Below are 21,744 nucleotides of genomic sequence, written 5' to 3'. Positions count from 1 at the left end.
TTATTTTATTTATTTATTTTTTATTTAGAGACAGAGTCTTGGCTGAGTTGCTGAGGATGCTTTGAACTCTCAAGCCTCCTGCCTCAGCCTTCCGAATTGCTGGGAAGGGTTTACAGGCTGTGCCACCTGCCAGCATGGCAGCTGGTTTCACCCAGGACTGGTAAAGGGTTCGAAATCCTAGACTTCTTTCTTTCTCCCTTTCCTAGGTGGAAAGTGTCTCTTCATGCTGAGCTGCTTAGAGATGGAAGAGGATGGCAACTCTTTTTGTATCGTCTTCAAACATCTTTTCTTTTTGTTCTACTAACAGCAGGCACTATGGTCTCTCAACTGGTTTCCTTAACATCCCCTGCCTTCCTATTTGGGAAGGAACCCAGGCTAGGCAAATGCTCCACTACTGAGCTAAATCCCCAGCCCTTTTTGGAAATTATTTATTTATGTACTGAGGACTTAACTCAGGGGCCCTCGACCAATGAGCCACATCCCCAGGCCTATTTTTGAATTTTACTTAGAGACAGGGTCTCACTCAGTTGCTTAGGGCCTTGCCCTTGCTGAGGCTGGCTTTGAACTTGTGATCCTCCTGCCTGAGCCTCCTGAGCTGCTGGGATTACAGGTGTGCGCCAGGTAGGAAGTTTTTATTTTAAGACAGGGTGTTACTAAGTTGCCCAGACTGGTTTTGACCTTCTGGCCTCAGCCTACCAGGGGTGCATTGGTTTCCTCAGCTCTTGGGAAGGTAGCTGAGAGCTGCATAGCTCTTCAACTTGGTATCAGAGCCAGATGATAGTCGCCATCATGCTCTGCTTTTCCAAAAGACCTGATTATTCTGTCTTTACCCTCAGCCCCAGCAAAACCCATCATTTCCCCACAGCACCCAAGCAGGCCTCAACCCTGCTGGGATGTACCACCCCAAATCCCAGCCCCTGAGGCCCCACCCCTTGCTTGGTGTGCCCCGCCTCTCGTCCTTTACAAGGGGTTCCCTCCGTCGGTTTCCCAGCCGTCCTGGGGCGCATCCCCTGCTCATAGCCCGGGCTTCCCTCAGCCGGGTGGCCCTAGACCCGGGTGGGCGCCTCCCGCCCTTAGCTCCCTGGTGACCGCATTGGGGACTGGGGCTCCGCAGATGGCTGGCGCGTTTCCCATAGGCGCGGGCTGGAGAGCCCTGAGGCGTTTCGGTCTCCACCTGCAGCCTCTCTGCAGAGAGCTGAAAACGTGCTGGTGTCGGGTTTAGGCCAGGAGCCTGGAGAGGGTCTCCGCGGGGTCCCTTCCGTTCTAGCAGGCTAAATTGTAGTTGCCCAGGGTCATATGTTGAAGTAGATTTTTCACTGTGTCATGACCAAGGGGATGAAGCAGACAATCTTTTTTCTATTAATGCTGTGAAATTTACTAACCAGTGATTAAATGTCCTTGTTTGTTTTGTGGTGCTGGAGACCCAGCCAAGGGCCTCACCCATGCTCAGGGATGTTCTACCCCTGCGCTAGGTCCCCAGCATTTTTTTTTTTTTTGTTGTTGTTGTTTTTACTTATTTTTAAATTTTGATGCTGGGTTCTCGGTGGCCAGGCTGGCCTGCAATTTGTGATCTTCCTGCTTCAGCCTTCCGAGTATCTGGGTTTAGAGGTGTGCAGCACTGTGCTTGGCACTTCAAGAATTTTCTATTTGGTGCTTTATTTCCCATTGTTAGCACAAAAAGACGAGGCCAGATGCAAACTTCAAGATCATTTCAGTATTTTTTTAAAATTTAAAATATGTTTTTAGTTGTAGATGAACACACAGTGTCTTTATTTATCTTTATGTGGTGCTGAGGATTGAACCCAGTGCCTCACATATGGCGAGGCAAGCACTTGACCACTGAACGTCCTCCCAGCTCTCATCAGCTTTTTATTCAGGAATGGTATTATGCCTCCAGTGGACTCACTGTCCTGGTGGAAATTAGCCACTGGCCAGAGGAGTTGGGCTTAAATAGGTTATACTGAGAGGTGATTTAGTGAGCATGTCAGTTTCATCACTCAGGAATTTGAGTTTTGGGGTTGAGGGTTCTGTGGCCAGGCACCTGGAGAGGATTCATCTTGAAAGAGATTAAAAGCTTTCCAGAGATTATCATTTTAGGTTTGATGAAATACTTTCTCCCCACTTGTGGCCGGTATCTGAAAAGGATTTATCTTTCAAGAGATGAAGGCTATCAATGTATGGCTTTCTTTTTCACTCCCTTTTCCCAGGCTGCACTATCTTGGGGTTTTTCATTTTCCATAACTAACACTCATGACTGCATGTGGTAGGGTGAGCACAAATATTACCTAAGTAAAATGATATTAAAGAGTAGTTGGTGTGGGTTTTAAGAAAAATATCCTTGCCCAAGGCCAATGGCTTGGAAGAGGAGCATAGAGATAGCACATTTGAATAAAATGTTTCCTCTGACACTATAGTGCCCAAGAGTGTTCTGGGTTACATTCTGATAATAGGGAAAAAGAACTCTAATAACAACTAAATTGTAATGCATGTGTCCAGAAATGTACTCAGGCATTTATGCTTTGAAGACAAGTAGACTTGTCATACTCTGGCTTAGTAGTTTTGTAATAGTAATTCTCCTGCCTCAGCCTCCCAAGTAACTGGGGATATCACCGAGGGTGATAATGTCCAATTCATTCAACCATCATTACTACCCCCATGTACCTTCCCCTCCCTTCACTTCCCTTCGTTTAATCCAAAATACCACTATTGTGCCCCCTGCATCTTACTGTGAATTAGCATTTGTTGTTTTTCTCTCTGAATTTATTTATTTATTTATTTATTTATATTGGTTGTTCAAAACATTACAAAGCTCTTGACCTATCATATTTCATACATTAAATTCAAGTGGGTTATGAACTTCCATTTTTACCCCAAATACAGATTGCAGATTCACATCGGTTATACATCAACATTTTTACATAATGCCATATTAGTAACTGTTGTATTCTGCTACCTTTCCTATCCTCTACTATCCCCTCTCACCTCCCTTCCCATCTTCTCTGTCTACCCCATCTACTGTAATTCATTTCTATCCTTGTTTGTTTTCCCATTCCCCTCACAACCTCTTATATGTAATTTTGTATAACAATGTGGGTCTCCTTCCATTTCCATGCAATTTCCCTTTTCTCTCCCTTTTCCTCCCAGCTCATGTCTTTGTTTAATGTTAATCTTTCCTCCTGCTCTTCCTCCCTGCTGTGTTCTTAGTTGCTCTCATTATATCAAAGAAGACATTTGGTATTTGTTTTTTAGGGATTGGCTAGCTTCACTAAGCATAATCTGCTCTAGTGCCATCCATTTCCCTGCAAATTCTATGATTTTGTCATTTTTTATTGCTGCATAGTACTCCATTGTGTATAGATGCCACATTTTTTTATCCATTCATCTATTGAAGGGCATCTGGGTTGGATCCACAGTCTAGCTATTGTGAATTGTGCTGCTATGAACATCGATGCGGCAGTATCCCTGTAGCATGCTCTTTTAAGGTCTTCAGGGAATAGTCCGAGAAAGGCAATAGCAGGGTCAAATGGTGGTTCCATTCCCATCTTTCCCAGGAATCTCCAAACTGCTTTCCAAATTGGCCGCACCAATTTGCAGTTCCACCAGCAATGTACAAGTGTACCCTTTTCTCCACATCCTCGCCAGCACTTGTTGTTGTTTGACTTCATAGTGGCTGCCAATCTTACTGGAGTGAGATGGTATCTTAGGGTGGTTTTGATTTGCATTTCTCTGACTGCTAGAGATGGTGAGCATTTTTTCATGTATTGTTGATTGATTGTATGTCCTCCTCTGAGAAGTGTCAGTTCAGGTCCTTGGCCCATTTGTTGATTGGGTTGTTTGTTTTCTTATTGTTTAATTTTTTTGAGTTCTTTGTATACTCTGGATATTAGGGCTCTATCTGAAGTGTGAGGAGTAAAAATTTGTTCCCAGGATGTAGGCTCCCTATTTACCTCTCTTATTGTTTCTCTTGCGGAGAAAAAACTTTTTAGTTTAAGTAAGTCCCATATGTTAATTCTTGTTATTAACTCTTGTGCTATGGGTGTCCTATTAAGGAATTTGGAGCGCGACCCCACAATATGTAGATTGGAGCCAACTTTTTCTTCTGTCAGACGCAGAGTGTCTGATTTGATATCAAGCTCCTTGATACATTTTGAGTTATCTTTTGTGCATGGCGACAGAAGGGGATTCAGTTTCATTTTGTTGCATATGGATTTTCAGTTTTCCTAGCACCATTTGTTGAGGATGCTAGCCTGCCTCATTGCATGTTTTTAGCCCCTTTATCAAATATAAGATAGTTGTAACTTTGTGGATTAGTCTCTGTGTCCTCTATTTTGTACCATTGGTCCACCCGCCTGTTTTGGTACCAGTACCATGCTGTTTTTGTTACTATTGCTCTGTAGTATAGTTTGAAATCTGGTATTGCTATGCTGCCTGATTCACACTTCCTGCTTAGAGTTGCTTTTGCTATTCTGGGTTTTTTATATTTCCATATGAATTTCATGATTGCTTTATCTATTTCTACAAGAAATGCCGTTGGGATTTTGATTGGCATTGCATTAAACCTATAGAGAACTTTTAGTAATATCGCCATTTTGATGTTAGTTCTACCTTTCCATGAACAGGGTATATTTTTCCATCTTCTAAGATCTTCTTCTATTTCTCTCTTTAGGGTTCTATAGTTTTCATTGTATAAATCTTTCACCTCTTTTGTTAGGTTGATTCCCAAGTATTTTATTTTTTTTGAGGATATTGTGAATGGGATGTTTTTCCTCATTTCTGTTTCAGAAGTTTTGTCGCTGATATACAGAAACGCCTTTGATTTATCCATGTTGATTTTATATCCTGCCACCTTACTGAATTCATTTATTAGTTCTAGTAGTTTTTTTGTAGACCCTTTTTGGTCTGCTAGGTATAGAATCATTGTCATCTGCAAATAGTGATAATTTAAGTTCTTTTTTTCCTATTTTTATGCCTTTAATTTCATTCATCTGTCTAATTGCACTGGCCAGTGTTTCGAGAACAATGTTGAACAGAAGTGGTGAGAGAGGGCATCCCTGTATTGTTCCAGATTTTAGAGGGAATGCCGTCAATTTTTCTCCGTTCAGAATAATGCTATCCTGATGCTTAGCATAGATAGCTTTTACAATGTCAAGGTAAGTTCCTGTTATCCCTAGTTTTTCTAGAGTTTTGAACATAAAGGGATGCTGTACTTTGTCAAATGCTTTTCTGCATCTATCGAGATGATCATATGGTTTTTATCTTTAAGTCTATTGATGTGGTGAATAACCTTTATTGATTTCTATATATTGAACTAGCCTTGCATCCCAGGGATGAATCCTATTTGATCATGATGCACCATCTTTTTGATATGTTTCTGTATCCAATTTTCCAGAATTTTATTACGGATTTTTGCATCTATGTTCATTAGAGATATTGGTATGTAATTTTCTTTCTTTGAAGTGTCTTTGTCTGGTTTAGGAATCAGGGTGATGTTGGCCTCATAGAATGAATTTGGAAGTTCTCCCTCTTTTTCTATTTTCTGGAATAGCTTGAAAAGTATTGGTGTTAGTTCCTCTTTAAAGGTTTTGTAAAATTCTGCTCTATACCCATCCGGTCCTGGGCTTTTCTTAGTTGGTAGTCTTTTGATGGCTTCTTCTATTTCCTCAATTGATATTGGTCTGTTTAGGTTGTGTATATCCTCCTGAGTCAATCTGGGCAGATCATATGACTTAAGAAATTTATCGATGCCTTCACTATCTTCTATTTTATTGGAGTATAAGGACTCAAAATAATTTCTAATTATCTTCTGTATTTCTGAAGTGTCTGTTGTGATATTGCCTTTTTCATCCCGTATGCTAGTAATTTGAGTTCTCTCTCTTCTTCTCTTCATTAGCATGGCTAAGGCTCTGTCAATCTTATTTAATTTTTCAAAAAACCAACTTTTAGTTTTGTCAATTTTTTCAATTGTTTCTTTTGTTTCAATTTCATTGATTTCAGCTCTGATTTTAATTATTTCTTGCCTTCTACTACTTTGCTGTTGTTTTGCTCTTCCTTTTCTAGGATTTTGAGATGAAATGTGAGATCATTTATTTGTTGGTTTTTTCTTTTTTTAAGGAATGAACTCCATGCAATGAATTATCCTCTTAGAACTGCTTTCATTGTGTCCCATAGATTCCGATATGTTGTGTCTGTGTTTTCATTTATTTCTAAGAATTTTGTAATTTCCTCCTTGATGTCTTCTATAACCCATTGATCATTCAGTAACCTATTGTTCATTCTCCAAGTGATGCATGATTTCCCCTTCATTTTTTTATTGTTGATTTCCAGTCTCATTCCATTATTATTCCTTTATAATTTCATTTTATAATATCATTTTATTTATAATAATATCATTCCAAATTATTCCTTTATAATTTCTAAGAGTTGCCCTGTGACACAATATATAATGTAGTTTTGAGAAGGATCCATGTGCTGCTGAGAAAAATGTGCAACTGCTTGATGTTGGGTGGTATATTCTATATATGTCAATTAAGTCTAGGTTATTAATTGTATTATTGAGTTCTATAGTTTCTTTATTCAGCTTTTTTTTGAGAGAGTGAGGGAGAGAGAGAGAGAATTTTTTTTTAATATTTATTTTTTAGTTCTCGGCGGACACAACATCTTTGTTGGTATGTGGTGCTGAGGATCGAACCTGGGCCACGCGCACGCCAGGTGAGCGCGCTACTGCTTGAGCCACATCCCCCGCCCCTGTATTCAGCTTTTTTTTAGAAGATCTGTACAGTGGTGAGAGAGTTGTGTTGAAGTCTCCCATAGTTATTGTATGGTGGTCTATTAGACTCTTGAGCTTGAGAACAGTTTGTTTGATGAACATAGCTGCACCATTGTTTTGGGCATATATATTTATGATTGTTATGTCTTGTTTGTGTTTGGTTCCCTTGAGCAGTATGTAGTGTCCCTCTTTATCCCTTTTGATTAACTTTGGCTTGAAATCTATTTTATTTGATATGAGTATGGACACTCCTGCTTCTTTTCGTGGTCCATATGAGTGATATGATTTTTCCCAATCTTTCACCTTCAGTCTATGTGTGTCTTTTCCTATCAAATGCATCTCCTGTAGGCAGCATATTGTTGGATCTTTTTTTTGATCCAGTCTACTAGCCTGTGTCTCTTGATTGGTGAGTTTAAGCCATTAACATTTAGGGTTATTATTGAGATATGGATTGTTTTTCCAGCCATATTTGTTTATTTATGTTCCTTAACATGGTTTGTTTTTCCTCTTTGATTATTTTTTCCCTTTACTGTACTACCTCCCGCTGTTGGTTTTCATTGTTATTTTCCATTTCCTCTTCCTGTAATGTTTTGCCGAGGATGTTTTGAGGAGCTGGTTTTTTAGCTGTAAATTTTTTAATTTTTGTTTATCATGGAAGGTTTTAATTTCATCTTCCATCCTGAAGCTTAATTTTACTGGATAAAGAATTCTTGTTTGGAACCCATTTTCTTTCAGCTTTTGATATATCTTTTTCCAGGATCTTCTAGCTTTCAGTGTCTGTGTTGAAAGATCAGCTGTTATCCTGATTGTATTACCCCTAAACGTAATCTGCTTCCTTTCTCTTGTAGCTTTTAAAATTCTCTCCTTATTCTGTATGTTGGGCATCTTCATTATAATGTGTCTAGGTGTGGATGTCTTGTGATTTTGCACATTCAGCATCCTGTAGGCTTCTAGGATTTGATTCTGTTTCATTCTTCACGTCTGGGAAGTTTTCTCTTATTATTTCATTGAGCAGATTGCTCATTTTTATGGTTTGGACCTCTATACCTTCCTGTATCCCAATAACTCTTAAGTTTGGCCTCTTTATGTTATCCCATATTTCTTGGATGTTCTGCTCATGGTTTCTTAACAGTCTCACTGAGCTGTCTATGTTCTTTTCAAGTTGAAATACTTTGTCTTCATTGTCTGATGTTCTATCTTCTAAGTGTTCTACTCTGCTGGTAGTACTCTCATTTGAGTTTTTAATTTGGTTTATTACTTTCTGCATTTCTAGGATTTCTATTTGTTTTTTTATAACCTCTATCTCCCTGTATAGTTGATATTTTGCTTCTTGTATTTGTTTATGTAATTCATTGTCGAAGTGATCTTTAATTGTCTGATTTTGCTGTCTAATGTCTTCCTTGAGACTCCAGATCATCTGAAGCATGTATATCCTGAATTCTTTATCTGACATTCTGTCTGCTGCAGATATTACCTCTTCTAAAGTTGAGTTGACCTGCATTGCTTGTGGTCCTTTCTTTCCTTGTTTTTTCATACTGCTCATGTTTTTTCTGCTTTGTGAAACTGTTGTGTTATTGAATTTTCCCCCTATAGATTAAATTGCTCTTGTATAGTTGCAAAGTCTCCCTTTTGTGGAGAAAGACAATGTTAACAGTTCTCAATATCAATAGTACATCAACTAAGCACATGTTTTCCTTATTACTACATTTATAGCTAGACTCTATGTCTACAAATGTTGGTTGCGATTACCGTTTACAAATATAGTCATTAGTTTCATGAAATGCATACCGTTTCTGGTAGCTTGAAGAAAACTGAATTTCAGGTGTAGGATGTTATGTATGGGGGAAGGAGTGAGGGTATGGGGTTAATCTAACTTAGTAACTTTGGAAAGCTCTAACCAATAGATGGGTAATTTATGGAGGAATATATAGATTCAAATTCCTATCTGTACTTATAAGGTTACCCTACTTATGAATAGTAAAATTTAGGGGATTGCAAGTGGGATAGAGGGAGTAAGCTGGAGGAAAACAAATAAGAAGGAAAGGAAGAGAAAAAAGAGAGTGGGAAAAAGAAAATATGAGAAAAAAGAAAAGAAATAAAAAGCGGGGAGGGAGGTGGGGCATATGCAATTCCTCTATAGTATATTATTCTGGTGATTCAGTTGTTAAAGACCTTTTTGTGCACACTTTTTGGTTTCACATATGTTGAAGTTGTGCTTTGTGAAACTGTGGACCCGAGGGGGAAGGGTAGAGGAAACTGGGGGAATAGCTGAAAAGAGAGAGAGAAGAGAGAAAAAGAAGTAAAAAATAATGTCTCTCAGAACTCTGTTTTCATTTCTTCCAGTTGGTGGTATTGTCTATTCCTAGCTTGAGTCTCTGGGTTCAGGATGGTGGTGGTAGTCAGTGTGAGAGGACTTGAGCTTCCACCTGTGGCCTCTCTACTCTTATTCTCTGAGATGTAAACCAGGTGCCCGATCCGCTGCAGAACCACACTGGTAGCCCCTTCTCTGGGTTGCGGTCCGCCTACAGTGCAGGTGCAGGTGGCGGCTGGGCCCGTTCTCCAATTGGGGTGATTTGTCTCCTGCGCCTGCGGGCCTCTGGGCCTGGTCATGCAGTCTGTCTACCTGCAGGCGCAGGCAGCGGCTGGGCCCCTCCTCCAATTGGGGTGATCTCTCTCCTGCGCCCGCAGGCTGCTGGGCCCGTTCTGCGGGTCACGTGGTCTGCCTACCCTGCAGGTGCAGGCGGAGGCTGGGCCCCTCCTCCAATTGGGGTGATCTGTCTCCTGCGCTGGCGGGCCATTGTGCCCATTCTCCGGGTCGCGCGGTCTGCCATAAGTGGACCTTAATGGGAAATTCAGGTGGGAGCTCAGAAGACCACAATGCTGGTATAACTGTGGATAGTAGGGACAGGTTCCAAAGGTTTCAGAGGAAAAAGGATTCTACTGGAAATTGGACTAGAGGCCATTCATGTTGTGTTCTGGTTTGCCTGTGTCCTGAGACTTTCTGCGAGGCTGATTTTAAAAGTGATGGACATCTTATAGTCGCAGAAGAAATTTCTATGCAGCATAGTATTTAGGCAGTGGAATGGGTATTTCTGGCAGATTTTAGCCAAATTTATTGTGGTATTCAGGAGCAGAAAGCAGAAAGATTTGAAAATTTTGGAATTGAAATGTGGTAGTAAAACTGGGGCTAAAGAAATTGCAGTTGTTAAAGACATTACTGCCAGTCAAGGAATGCTAAAGACTTTGCCAAGAGATAATAAGAAAGATGTCTTGAGGGCACCCCAGGAATTGGCAATATCACACTCATCTCTGGCTCTAGGGAGTAAAAGTAAATATTCCTTTGAGAAGAGACCAGTGGGGCACCCTGTTTTCACAGGGAAGCCTATGAAGTTGTTTCACCATGCTCAGATGCTCAGGCACTCAGAGGCTGGTGCAGCTTTGGATCCTAGAGGCTTGGCTACTACTCAAGATGACAGTAGATCTTGGCATCAATCACGTGGTGCTGATTCTGTAGAAATGCAGGATGCTGGAGTTAGGGAAATTTTCAAAGGAAAAGATTTCAAAGAAAGGCCTTGGAAATCAGGCAAAGTACAGAAGGATTAGAGTCCCTGTGGGCTGCCCCTGAGAGGGCATTGTGTGGAGATGTGAGGAGAAAGCCAGAGTTGCAGTGGAGACCCCCAAGATAAAAAATGCCATTATCGTGGCACATCTGCAGAGGAAAGCTACATGATTTGAGCAGAGACAAGAGAACAGACAGACCATGTGGGCTACAACCAGCAAAAACACAGGGGCAGATGTACACACTCCTTCAGAGAGAACCCCAGATGCTGGACATAGAACTACAGGGCTTGTTTGCCCAGTTGGAGTTCAGTCTTGTTTTGGTCCCATCCCTTCTTTCTATGGCCCTATTTCTCCATTGTGGAATGCAAATTCTTACCCTGTGCCTTTATATATTGGATACTTGTAACTTGCTTTTGAGTTTTGCAGGAGTTCATGATGAGAGTTTACCATGAGTCTCAGGGGAGACTTTGGACTTGGACTTATGGGCAATCCTGGAACTGTTGAGACAATGGGGACTCTTGAATGTGGACTAAATGTATTTTGCATCATAAGATAACCATGAGCTTTTGGGGTCCAGGGCCTTGCTAAGTTGCTGAGGCTGACTTTGAATATGTGATCCTCCTGCCTCAGCCTCCTGAGTCACTGGGATTATAGGCATGTGCCATTGTACCCAGCTAGTGCCATGTTCTGAGCTACTTTCCCCCACCATGATGTTCTGCCTCATTTCAGATTATGAGGAATGGAGTTGGCCATCTATGGACTAAGATCTCTGAAATTGTGAGCGCCAAATAAACTTTTTCTCCTTAAAACTGTTCTAGTCAGGTTTGTTGGTTACAGCAGTGAGAAAGCTGACTGAACAGCAGTGGTCCTCAAAACCAGTGTAAAGAAGGATCACCAAGAATGCCATATGCAGATATTCTATTACATAGGTTTGGTTTGAGACCAAGGCACTTGAATACTTCAAAATATCCATAGGCAAGTGTATTGATCAGTGGGACTTAGAGTACTAGTTTATGCAATTTAATAGATTTAAAAAGGCTTTTCTAACAACTAATAATCTTGATAATTATTATTCTCATTTTCAGATGAAAATATTGTACATATGCTATAATATTTCCTGTATTATTTGAAATTTTCCCTAGTTAAATCATTAATTAAGGTAGCAAAATAATGAACCCAAGTTGTTCATAGGTAGGTAAAGTAAGAGAATTGCAATCCATGAATTCAAAAGTTTTGATCTGAACAACAATTATTTAGGCATCAGAAGTTTGGGACTGACACCTGGGTTTGGGGGCTTTCCTTGAATCTAAAGGTCTCAACAACTTATTAGAGGGTTTATGATCAGAAAACAATGAAACCATACTGTCAGGACACTACATAAAGTAGATTAAAAGAAAGAGTCAAAGAGGTCTTTTCTACCTCACATATTTTACTGAAATGGTATGGGGTTAGTACAAATCTGTATAACAGAACTGAGAAGTACTGGTAGTCTATAGACCTCAAGTGTGAATAAATTACTTGTGAATATTTGAATTTTAAATATATGGAGAGTCATATGCAGAAACTAGAGCAAAGTTAGGGAAAAACGTGTGGTTTGCATATTATAATTTTTAGTGTTAGCATTTCATTTTAGAAATAATTGGTAGGTGAAATGTACACTACTACTACACTTGTGTTCTATGATATCATCACTTATGTGCATTTATATAGTACAATGAATTAATTTCTCATCATGTTTCATAGTTGATAATGGCAATCATTTTTGGGAGTGGGAGGAATGTGGAGTTATTAATTTATATAGTGTTTCAGTTTGATAAGATAAAAAGTTCCTAGAGGTGAATGTTGGTGGTGGTTGTACCACAATGTGGTTTAATGAATGTTGTTGATTTGTGAACTTAACAATGATGAGAATTGTATTGTAACTTTGGAATTTAAATTTTATCTAACACAAATAGAAATTATTTTTTAAAAAAATTCAATGATTTTTTTTCATTTTAAATTTGTTTTTAGATGTAGTTGGACACAATATCTTTATTTCACTTATTTATTTTTATGTGGTGCTGAGGACCGAACCCAGGGTCTCACATGTGTGATGTGAGCACTCTACCACTGAGCCACAACTCCAACCCAAAAGTAAATGAATTTTATGAAAAAGAAGTGACAGGGCTAGGGCTGTAGCTCAGAGGCAGAGCGCTTGCCTAGCATTTGGGAGACACTGGGTTCGATCCTTAGCACCACATAAAAATAAACAAATAAAATAAAGACATGCTGTCCATATTCAACTACAAAATAATTTTAAAAATAGAACTGACAGAAATGAATAGTACACATGATCTTCCTCCTTTTTCAATATTAATTTCTCTCTTCTTTTTCTTCCTGTATTAATAGTAGGAAGTCATTTTGAGTTTGTTATAACCTAGATCAATTTGGCTAATTATGAACTCTGTGCATTGAGCCTCAAAGGTCATATAGTAGTAAATTATCAGCTATGCCTTTAGCCCTTCAGTTTGATGTTTCTGGTAAAGTAGGCTTCATTTGTGGCTCCTGCTCCCACAATTAACTGCATCAGGAGCCCCCTGTCTGAGACTGCACTGATGCCAGTCCTGTAGACAGAGAAGTACTCAGTGGGCAACAGGCAGGGTAGGGGCATTAAATCTGTAATCTTTTACCATGACCCAGCAGAGAAGCATCATCACCCAGTAAGTACTGAGGGAGATGAAGGATGGAGTAAGGACTGTCAGAAGCATTGTTTCCTATTATTTTGACGATCAAGCAGTTTGGGTAACCTAAGGGAGGATGCCTATGTGAAAATTTTAGCTATGAGGACTGTGACATGTACATAAAATGGATTGTAGTAGGTGTCCTAGAAATCTCCTCCTAAATTTTACTTCCCTTATACAATGAATCTATTTCGCACAGACATCTCATCTACTATGGCAGAAAATTTGTCCCTCTAAAGTATTTCTTAAGCACCCCCAAAAGATTATGATGGACATGATGGAGATGAGGATGACAATAACCACAACAAAACCATTATTGAGATACTCCAGAGAGCCAGGTGTTGAGCTATGTGTTCTATGTAGATTGTTTGAATTATCTGTGTAGTCTTCCCCAAGCTGTAAGTGCCACATTATTTTATTTTACAGAAACTAAAGGAGCTCAACATTTTTAAGTAACTTGTGATGGGTGTTTGGGTTGAATGCACTGAAACTGTTAGAATTGAGCTGTGTGACTAGAGACACAGAGCACCTGGGTACAAGAGTCTTAGAAGGTTTTCCCCTGGACCTCTTAACACCTTTTCACTTCCCTGTCACTCCAGGAAGAAACTCCTTGCTCTTGGAACTCTTCTTTCTGCATCATGAGGACAAGCATGACAGTTTTCATAATAGGGTGACAGGATATGCAAAGTTTCAGCTATGAGGATTGTGAAGTTTACATTCCTGTTTATGGTGCAAATAGCAGAAATCTTAATAAAAATTTTAGTTTCCAACCACACAGGTCTTGCATCTCACAGAAATATTACTCACAATAGTAAAAAATTGATGCTTCTGAATTGTTTTTTAAGCACTCCAAAATGATTATAAAGGTGATGTAAGGATGTTGAGGAGAATGGAAATAACCATCACATCATAGGCTGATGTAGAGGGCTTCCTAAGTGTCAGGTCCTGAGCAACATGCTTGGAGTCACTTGTTTAATTTCATGGGCACAGTCTTACTCTAGTTACATATGCTCACATTATTATTACCTTACAGAAAATGAAAGAATACATTATATTTTTGTAACTTGTATTAATTTTTTAGGTAGAAAAAAAGAGGCCATGGTTAGATTGGGCCATTTGAGTTGAGCCATGTTTAATACAGGGCTTCATACCAGGAATATCCTGGCAGATTGTCCCCTTGATGACCCACCAGTTATTTCATGTTCTTTCAATCCAGGAAGAGACCTCTTGTTTATTGTTGCCATTCTTTTTTGGGGTTTTCTGGTAGATCAGAGGGTAGGGTAGCATCCATTACAAGAAAGGTAACCATAGATCACAGGCAAAGCTTACAAAAAGTATAGGCACACCATAATTAATCACAGATCTCTCTCTTTTGCTCCCCCTTGCAGGACTTTTATATAACAGACTACATCCCCCTCCATGTATGTCATCATCCCACTCAATCTAAAGGAGACACAAAGTCAGGTCTTGATTCATTCCTATGCTGGAAACTTGAGGGAATTAAAAATCATACTTGCAGTTAAGACCACTGGCCCTCTGCTCAGTAGTTTCTGTTGGCTGGGAAAATAAAGACATTTAATGGGTTGGACCCAAAACCTGACAATTTAAATTTGAATCCTCTCTGTGTCTTAGTTGGCACAACTGCATCAAGTATGGAATGAACAGAAAATGGGTGCTCCCTGTGGAATGAATTTGTGAAGTGTGTATAAAAAAGGGCAAAAGGAAATTTGTAATTATTATTTATTTATTTAGAAGTCTCTCATCAAAGAGATCATAGATTTATTCAATGACAAGATTAAATGACCTTCACAGAGAGACTTACAAATACATGTTAATGTGAACTAGTATACTTCAAATGTAATAGGTATTGTAATTAGATTACTTAGATGAGCACTAGGTACTTTTTTTGGTAAATTTTAAAAATAAATCAATTCATGAATATACAAATCAATATTGACATGAAAACACTGACAAGAAATTATACCCACCCAACTCATGCCTGTAGCTGTGTTTGGGGACAAGTGTACAGAGAATGACATCCTGCAGAGATACCAAGAACTTAAATTTCTTAGGTAATCATACATGAATATATCAAATGTTAGTCCTGATGTGAATATTATCAAATGCTTGTACTTTTATGTAGACAGTGTGTATTATTCATAAGAATTGTTGATATTCATAGGGAATGTTCTAACTGCCAGGAAATATTCTAAGGCACTGGTTCTCAATGCTTGTTAAGAAGAAACTGCTCCGAATTTGAAATGCAATTCTGATTAAATTGAATTTAGTGTGAGGCTAGGGTATCTGGATATTCTAAAATATCCACAGGTAAATAAATTAATGAGACTGAGAACCACAAGTTATGCTATTTAAATGATTTTAAAATATTTTTATTTACTCTAATTAGTTATACATGTCAGTAGAGTGCATTTTGACACATCATACACAAATGCAGTATAACTTCTCATTAGTCTGGTTGCACACGATGTAGAGTTACACGGGTCATGTAATCATATATGCACCTAGGGTAATAATGTCTGATTGATTCTCCCATCCTTCTTACCAACAAGCCCCCTTCCCTCCCTTCATTCCCTAATTTTGTCTAGTCCAAAATTAGCATTCTCATGTCAGAGTATTTAAATGTTTTTTAACTACTTTCTTACAACACCATATAAGGTAGTTATATATTATACCCACTTTACAGATGTGGAAATTGCCTGTGTGAGTTTTCATTATACCTGTTTTTTTTCTCTTTTGAATTTCCCCTAAGTCAAGAATAGCAAGACCTGACAAAGTAATGAAGCAGGTTATCTTCATGTAACTAAAGTAAGAGGATTTCAATCCATGTATCAGTGAAGACTGTTAATGCTCTTCAACTTCTAACATTGTTCTAGTCAATGCCTCTAAAATGGGTATGGATAGAAGAACCTGCAATAAAGAAAGAGGCTAAGAAGATTAAAATTTCCATAATTGAGTACTTTTTCTGCATGGACCTTAAGTGTGAATACTAAACTAGAATTTAAATACATACAGAGTCCTTGGTGCCCATTTTTGTTTTTGCTTTTTTCCTACTCTTTTTCCTATCTAAAGGTGTTCTAGCACTATGGAAACAAAATCTAACACACATTTCAGAATTTTATGACATGGAATTCTCAGGTGATCCAGAATTGCAGCCCCTCCTCTTTGGGCTGTTCCTGTCCATGTACCTGGTCACAGTGCTTGGGGTCCTGCTCATCATCCTGGCCGTCAGCACTGACTCCCCCCTCCACACCCCCATGTACTTCTTCCTCTCCAGCCTGTCATTGGCTGACATATTCTTCATCTCCACCACAGTCCCAAAAATGATTATGGACATTCAGATTCACAGTAGAGTCATTTCCTACGTGGGCTTCCTGACACAAATGTCTCTTTTTGCCATTTTTGCATGTATGGATGATATGCTTCTGACTGTGATGGCCTTTGATTGTTTTGTGGCCATCTGTCTCCCCCTGCATTAATGAGTCATTATCAACCCTCGATTCTGTGGCTTATTAATTTTGACATCTTTTTTGTTTAGCATTTTGGACCCCCCAGCTGTATAATTTGACTATCTTACAATTTACCAACTTTAAGGATGTAGAAGTCTCTAACTTCTTCTGTGACCTTTCTGAACTCCTTAATCTATTATGTTCTGATACCTTCTCCAAAAATATTGTCAAATATTTTGTTGGCACCATGTTTGTTTTTTTCCCATTTCAGGTATTTTTTCTCTTATTATAAAATTATTTCCTCCATTCTGAAAATCCCTTCGTCAGGTGGGAAATTTAAAGCTTTCTCTACCTGTGGTTCTCACCTGTCAGTTGTTGCTTATTTTACGGAACAGGCTTTGGAGTGTACCTTGGATCAGCTGTATCACATTCTTCCCAGGAAGAGTTCAGTGGCCTCAGTGATGTATACTGTGGTCACCCCCATGCTGAATCCCTTCATCTACAGCCTGAGGAACAGGGACATTAAAAGCGCCCTGAAGAGAGTTTATAGCAGAACAGTCTAATGTCAGAAACTGTTGCAGGGCTGGGGATGTGGCTCAAGTGGTAGCGCGCTCGCCTGGCATGCGTGCGGCCCGGGTTCGATCCTCAGCACCACATACCAACAAAGATGTTGTGTCCGCCAAGAACTAAAAAATAAATATTAAAAATTCTCTCTCTCTCTCTCTAAAAAAAAAAAAAAAAGAAACTGTTGCATGTGGTTGAGACCTATTCAAGCATAGCAAGACCTGATGAAGTAATGAAGCAGGTTATTTTTATGTAACTAAAGTAAGAGGATTTCAATCCATGATAAATTATATTTATCCATATACCTATGTTTAAAATACAGCAAAGCTAAACATCTAATCTGCACCAATTTAGGAAGAATGGCTGAGGTCAAAAGAAAAGATAAAACAAAAAGTGGGTGCAAAATAATTTAGCACAGATCTCCCTCTTTCTCCTGTTCTAGGATATCCTAGAGGCTATCCACATCTCCTTTGTTTTTGTAATTGGCCCACTTGATTTGATTAATGTGATCAGCTCTTGATTTTATTGCTACTTAGGAAACTGAAAAAAAAGTTTAAAATTAAGATCTATGAACCTCTGTTTAAAATATTCTGGTGTCTGGGAAGCAATGAAAAAGATTAGTGCATCTTAACTCTGAGATCAACAACATACTTTTTTTTCTTTAAGCAGAGTTTGAAACTAGGCACATTGATTCTATTGCTTGGTGCTTTAGATATTAAATTTCAATTTAGCAACTTACTTTTGACTGCTGTTGGCTCAACTTATTATTTAGTGGACATAGAGCATGTTGTTAGTGTCCCTGAGAGTCAGCTTTATCATCTGAGTTGAATTCGAGTTGACACAACTGCATTGAGTATGGATTAAAAAGATAATGGGTGATGTGTAATAAATATGTGATCAAGGTATAAAATAGAGACAAATGTAAGTGAGATAGTTATTATTAGTAATAAGTTATATCATATCATTTAACTCAAATGTCATGCTATGTGAAGTTATTGCATTCCAATTTCTATAATGTTGCTCTTTAATTTGGTTCTTAAATAAGTATATGCTGTGTATTTGCAGAGAAATGATTAATTCTCTTGAATTTCTGATTTCCCAGAGACTATACCTTTTGTGGCACCATGGACAACAAAAATTAAAATGTGTGTTGAACATCAAATAGGCCATTGCATTGTACACAAATCCTGATCATAATTGGCATGGATGCAACATATGTGGCACATTTCTGAGTGTACTTTCCTCCTATTCAGGAATATGCCATAGAATAAGGGGCAAGATTGAATGTGACTGTGCCTGTGTCATGGACACAAATCTCCTGTTCTTTCACTTAACAACATCTACAGCATTCAATTATTCCAATTGTGCCAGAGATTTTTCATAAGCAATAAAAAATCAAAGGAGATCAAAGAGAAGGGATAGGAAAACCTTGTTGCTTGGGATGAGACACAGTGTAGATTTCAATATCATTCTGTTTCCAGTGTCCCTTGACAATTATATTTATCAGTAGACTTACTATTTCCTTAGTGATTAAATATAACATCCTTAAAAAATAATGTCAAAATATTTATTTGGCTCTAAACATTGCTTAAGTGCCACATATTGTGTGGTGATGAGGAAGACACTAAGAACAGCTGACCAGAGAGGTGGATGACAGAGTACAGACTTCAGAACTCAATATTGGACAGTTGGAGACAAGAGAGACTTGGAGTTTGATTATCAGAGTCGGAAACAAGGACATAATTCCTTGATCCTAAACCTTGACTAATGGTGGGGTCAGAGGGGAGGAGTAACACAGACAGAAAGAGAGGTAGGAAAAGCACATGGCTTACCTCCTTTACAGCAACTGTAAAGAAAATCAGACCAAGTTAAAATAGGACAAGAACAACAAAGACAGTGCAGGAGATCAAGCAGTTTAACCCACATGGTGGAATGAAGCTGCACCAGGCATGGCATCCATAACCAGCCAGGTTCCCTAGGAGAAATTAAATTAACACAGCTTCTCCCCACCTTCAGATAGCAACAGATGACACCAAAGGGCATATCTCTGAATGGGCTGTCTCAGTCATCCATCTAGAGGGATCTTGTGGGGGATGACTGTTAGCTGAAAGTTACTGAATCCCACTCCCTCTCTCTGTAGATAAGAGGGTTGGGATGGAGCTGATTTCCAGGGAGTGCCAGCCCTAACCCAGATGCTCCACACAGACTCCACAAGAGCTCAGGTAAAGATGGGCCAAATGACATGCTGTCCCCATTATGGTGACAGCTAAAACCCCAGTGAGTGGCACTATTTATAATAGAGGCCATGGATAGTTCACAAAAAGTCTCAACCTATAGGCAACTGCCAGGTGTTTCAACTGCATCACCCTAAGTCAGTGCCTGTGGAGGGAGCAGGTGTCAATGATTAACAACCATGGGTAGTAAGATCTCAGATGCAGGCTGGCTACCCACTGTCTATCCCAGTCACAGGCGCAGTACTTCAGTCACCTATTTCAGCCTCATTGGAGGATTCTGTGCTGCAAACAGCCTTCACCCACAGGCCCCACATGTGCAGGTGGCCACCAAGTGCTTTGATATGACTGCTCCCAAAAGTCCCAGCAGAGGGCAGCAGGCACCAGCGATTCACTGCCTTGGGCACCAGGAACTCAGATGCAGGTGGGCCAACTAACTCTATACCTGAGTCAAAGATATTGTACCCTAGGGATCCACATCAGCCAAGGGGAAGGCTTCTGCACCACAGACCAAGCACAGACAGCCCCAGATAACAGGTCTCACACTTTCAGACAGCCATCTGCCTCTATGATTCTTTAAAGAAACCCCTTTGGAGGTGAGTAGGTGCACAGTGTCCCATAGCAATCAGTGTGACAGCCTTGACCACTGTACTGGATCCAGTAGAAACAGCCAGAAGACACAGCACAGCCCCTTCAAGCATGCAGGCTCATGCCTGATTTCTTGAAGGGCTAATGAACAAGAACTGGCTGGTGATAAATATACAGCAACCAGGGAAGTAGCTCTTGTGCCCCAGCACCTCTAGCAGGATTCAAAACTGAAGAGTGGTGGACGTTTTCTAAAGGTCCCAAATCCTGATGAAATCCAAACGAGGACAACTCAAAAAAAAAAAAATTCTCCACTTTGTCCTGGATTATTATAATTAGCTCTAAATCAAATTTGACCTTGCATATGTTATTCTTCATTCTGGATTGATAAACGTACTAGTATTTGACATTGTGTCCTTAACCCATTTGATTGTATTTCTTCTAATGTTTTATCTGTATTTAAAGTATTAACTGTATTTAAAATATTAACTGGAATCACTCTATCTTCATTTTCTTGGAGTGGTTTATTTACAGTTGTTCTTCTTAGTTTCTCTTTTCCCCTCCTAAATTACTTGCAGCTGCCTCAAATCCATTCTCCATCCATCATTTTCTTCTTTTTACCTTGGTGTGTATTATTCTCCCCTATCTTTCTTTTTTTGTCCATTTTTCTCCTCCCCTTTTCAACCCCTATGAAATGTATATAATAATTGTACTGTCTTTAATAGCTTATTTATCAATCTATTCCAGAGCATTACAATAATTGTATACCTGGATTAGAGGAAGTATGGAGACTATTTTCAGCAAGTTTTTGTTTTCCCTAAGGTTGATCAGCAGATGACTTTGAACTTAATTATTTAGTAAATAGGGTTTAGTGCCTTCTCTCAAAGTGGTGCTGATACTGGGAAGAGCAGAGGAAACCTGTTGAATAAAGTAGCAATACCTGGATATTCACCAAGTCCAGGGCACATAAGACAAAGAAGCTCATGATGTGTGAATGGAAGTCATATAGGGATTTTTCCAGGCATGCCTCCACCCCCAAAACACATTTTAAAAATTAATGAATTATATATAATATTGGGGTTCATTTTAATGTACATACATGGAATTTTTGCTCCATTTCTCTCCTCAGTACCTCCCTTTTGCCTTCCTGTTTCCCTCCCCCATTCCTCTCCTCTCTACTGTACTGGTTTTCTGTTTATTTATTCATACATTTTAAACAATTAGTACTTACAGATGTACATTAAGATGGAATTCACTGTGGTAAATTCATATATGTACATAGCATAATTTTGTTAATCTAATGTCCTCCTTTTTTTTTTATTTTTGTCTAGCTTCTGCATATGAGAGAAAATATTTGACTCTTAATTTTCTGGGTCTGGTTTATTTCACTTAGCATGTTCTCCAGTTCATTCATTTACTAGTAAATACCATAATTTCATTCTTCTTTATGGCTGTGTGAAACTCAATATGTAAATCATTTGCTTTCCTATGTGCCAATAATGAATCTGCTGAGAAAAAACCAGCAAAATGTTTCCATTTACAATAATCTCAAGGAAAAACCATTTGGGAATAAGTCCAGGGAGGTAAGAGATCTCCACAATGAAAATTTTAGAATACCGAAGAAAGAAATTGAAGATCTTAGAAGCTGGAAAGAACTCCCATGTTCTTGGAGAGACAGAATTAATATTGTCAAAATGGCCATACTAACAAAAGTGCTGTATAGATTCTGTGCAATGCAATCCCCAATATCAATAACATTTTTTCACAGAACTAAAAAAATACTTCTAAAATTCATTTGGAAGAATAGGAGACCCAGAACAACCAAAGCAATCTGGAGAAAAAGGTTGATG

The 21,744-nt window shown here is 39.0% G+C and overlaps 2 protein-coding genes and 1 pseudogene across 5 annotated transcripts in view; all 3 read left to right on the top strand.

Moving 5' to 3' along the window:
* Positions 1 to 21,744, top strand: part of LOC308645891 (uncharacterized protein) — a 400,184-nt gene that overhangs the window by 19,340 nt on the left and 359,100 nt on the right. The gene's annotated exons all lie outside the window — the stretch shown is intronic.
* Positions 1 to 21,744, top strand: part of LOC308645906 (olfactory receptor 7E24-like) — a 49,184-nt gene that overhangs the window by 7,054 nt on the left and 20,386 nt on the right. For 2 of the 3 annotated variants that reach the window (XM_081288360.1, XM_081288361.1), the window contains one exon: positions 19,219 to 19,300. The exons of the other annotated variant lie outside the window; for it this stretch is intronic. The gene's annotated coding sequence lies outside the window, so the exon portion shown is untranslated. The remainder of the gene's footprint in view (positions 1 to 19,218; positions 19,301 to 21,744) is intronic. 3 annotated transcript variants of the gene reach the window in all.
* On the top strand, positions 16,248 to 17,077 carry LOC308645941 (olfactory receptor 7E178-like; annotated as a pseudogene). Its single transcript has one exon. The product of its transcript is annotated as an olfactory receptor 7E178-like (transcript).

This window comes from Spermophilus citellus, assembly GCF_964194105.1.
Source record: "Spermophilus citellus genome assembly, chromosome: 3".
NCBI classification, from domain to species: Eukaryota; Metazoa; Chordata; class Mammalia; order Rodentia; family Sciuridae; genus Spermophilus; species Spermophilus citellus.
This window is presented reverse-complemented; position numbering and strand designations above follow the sequence as displayed.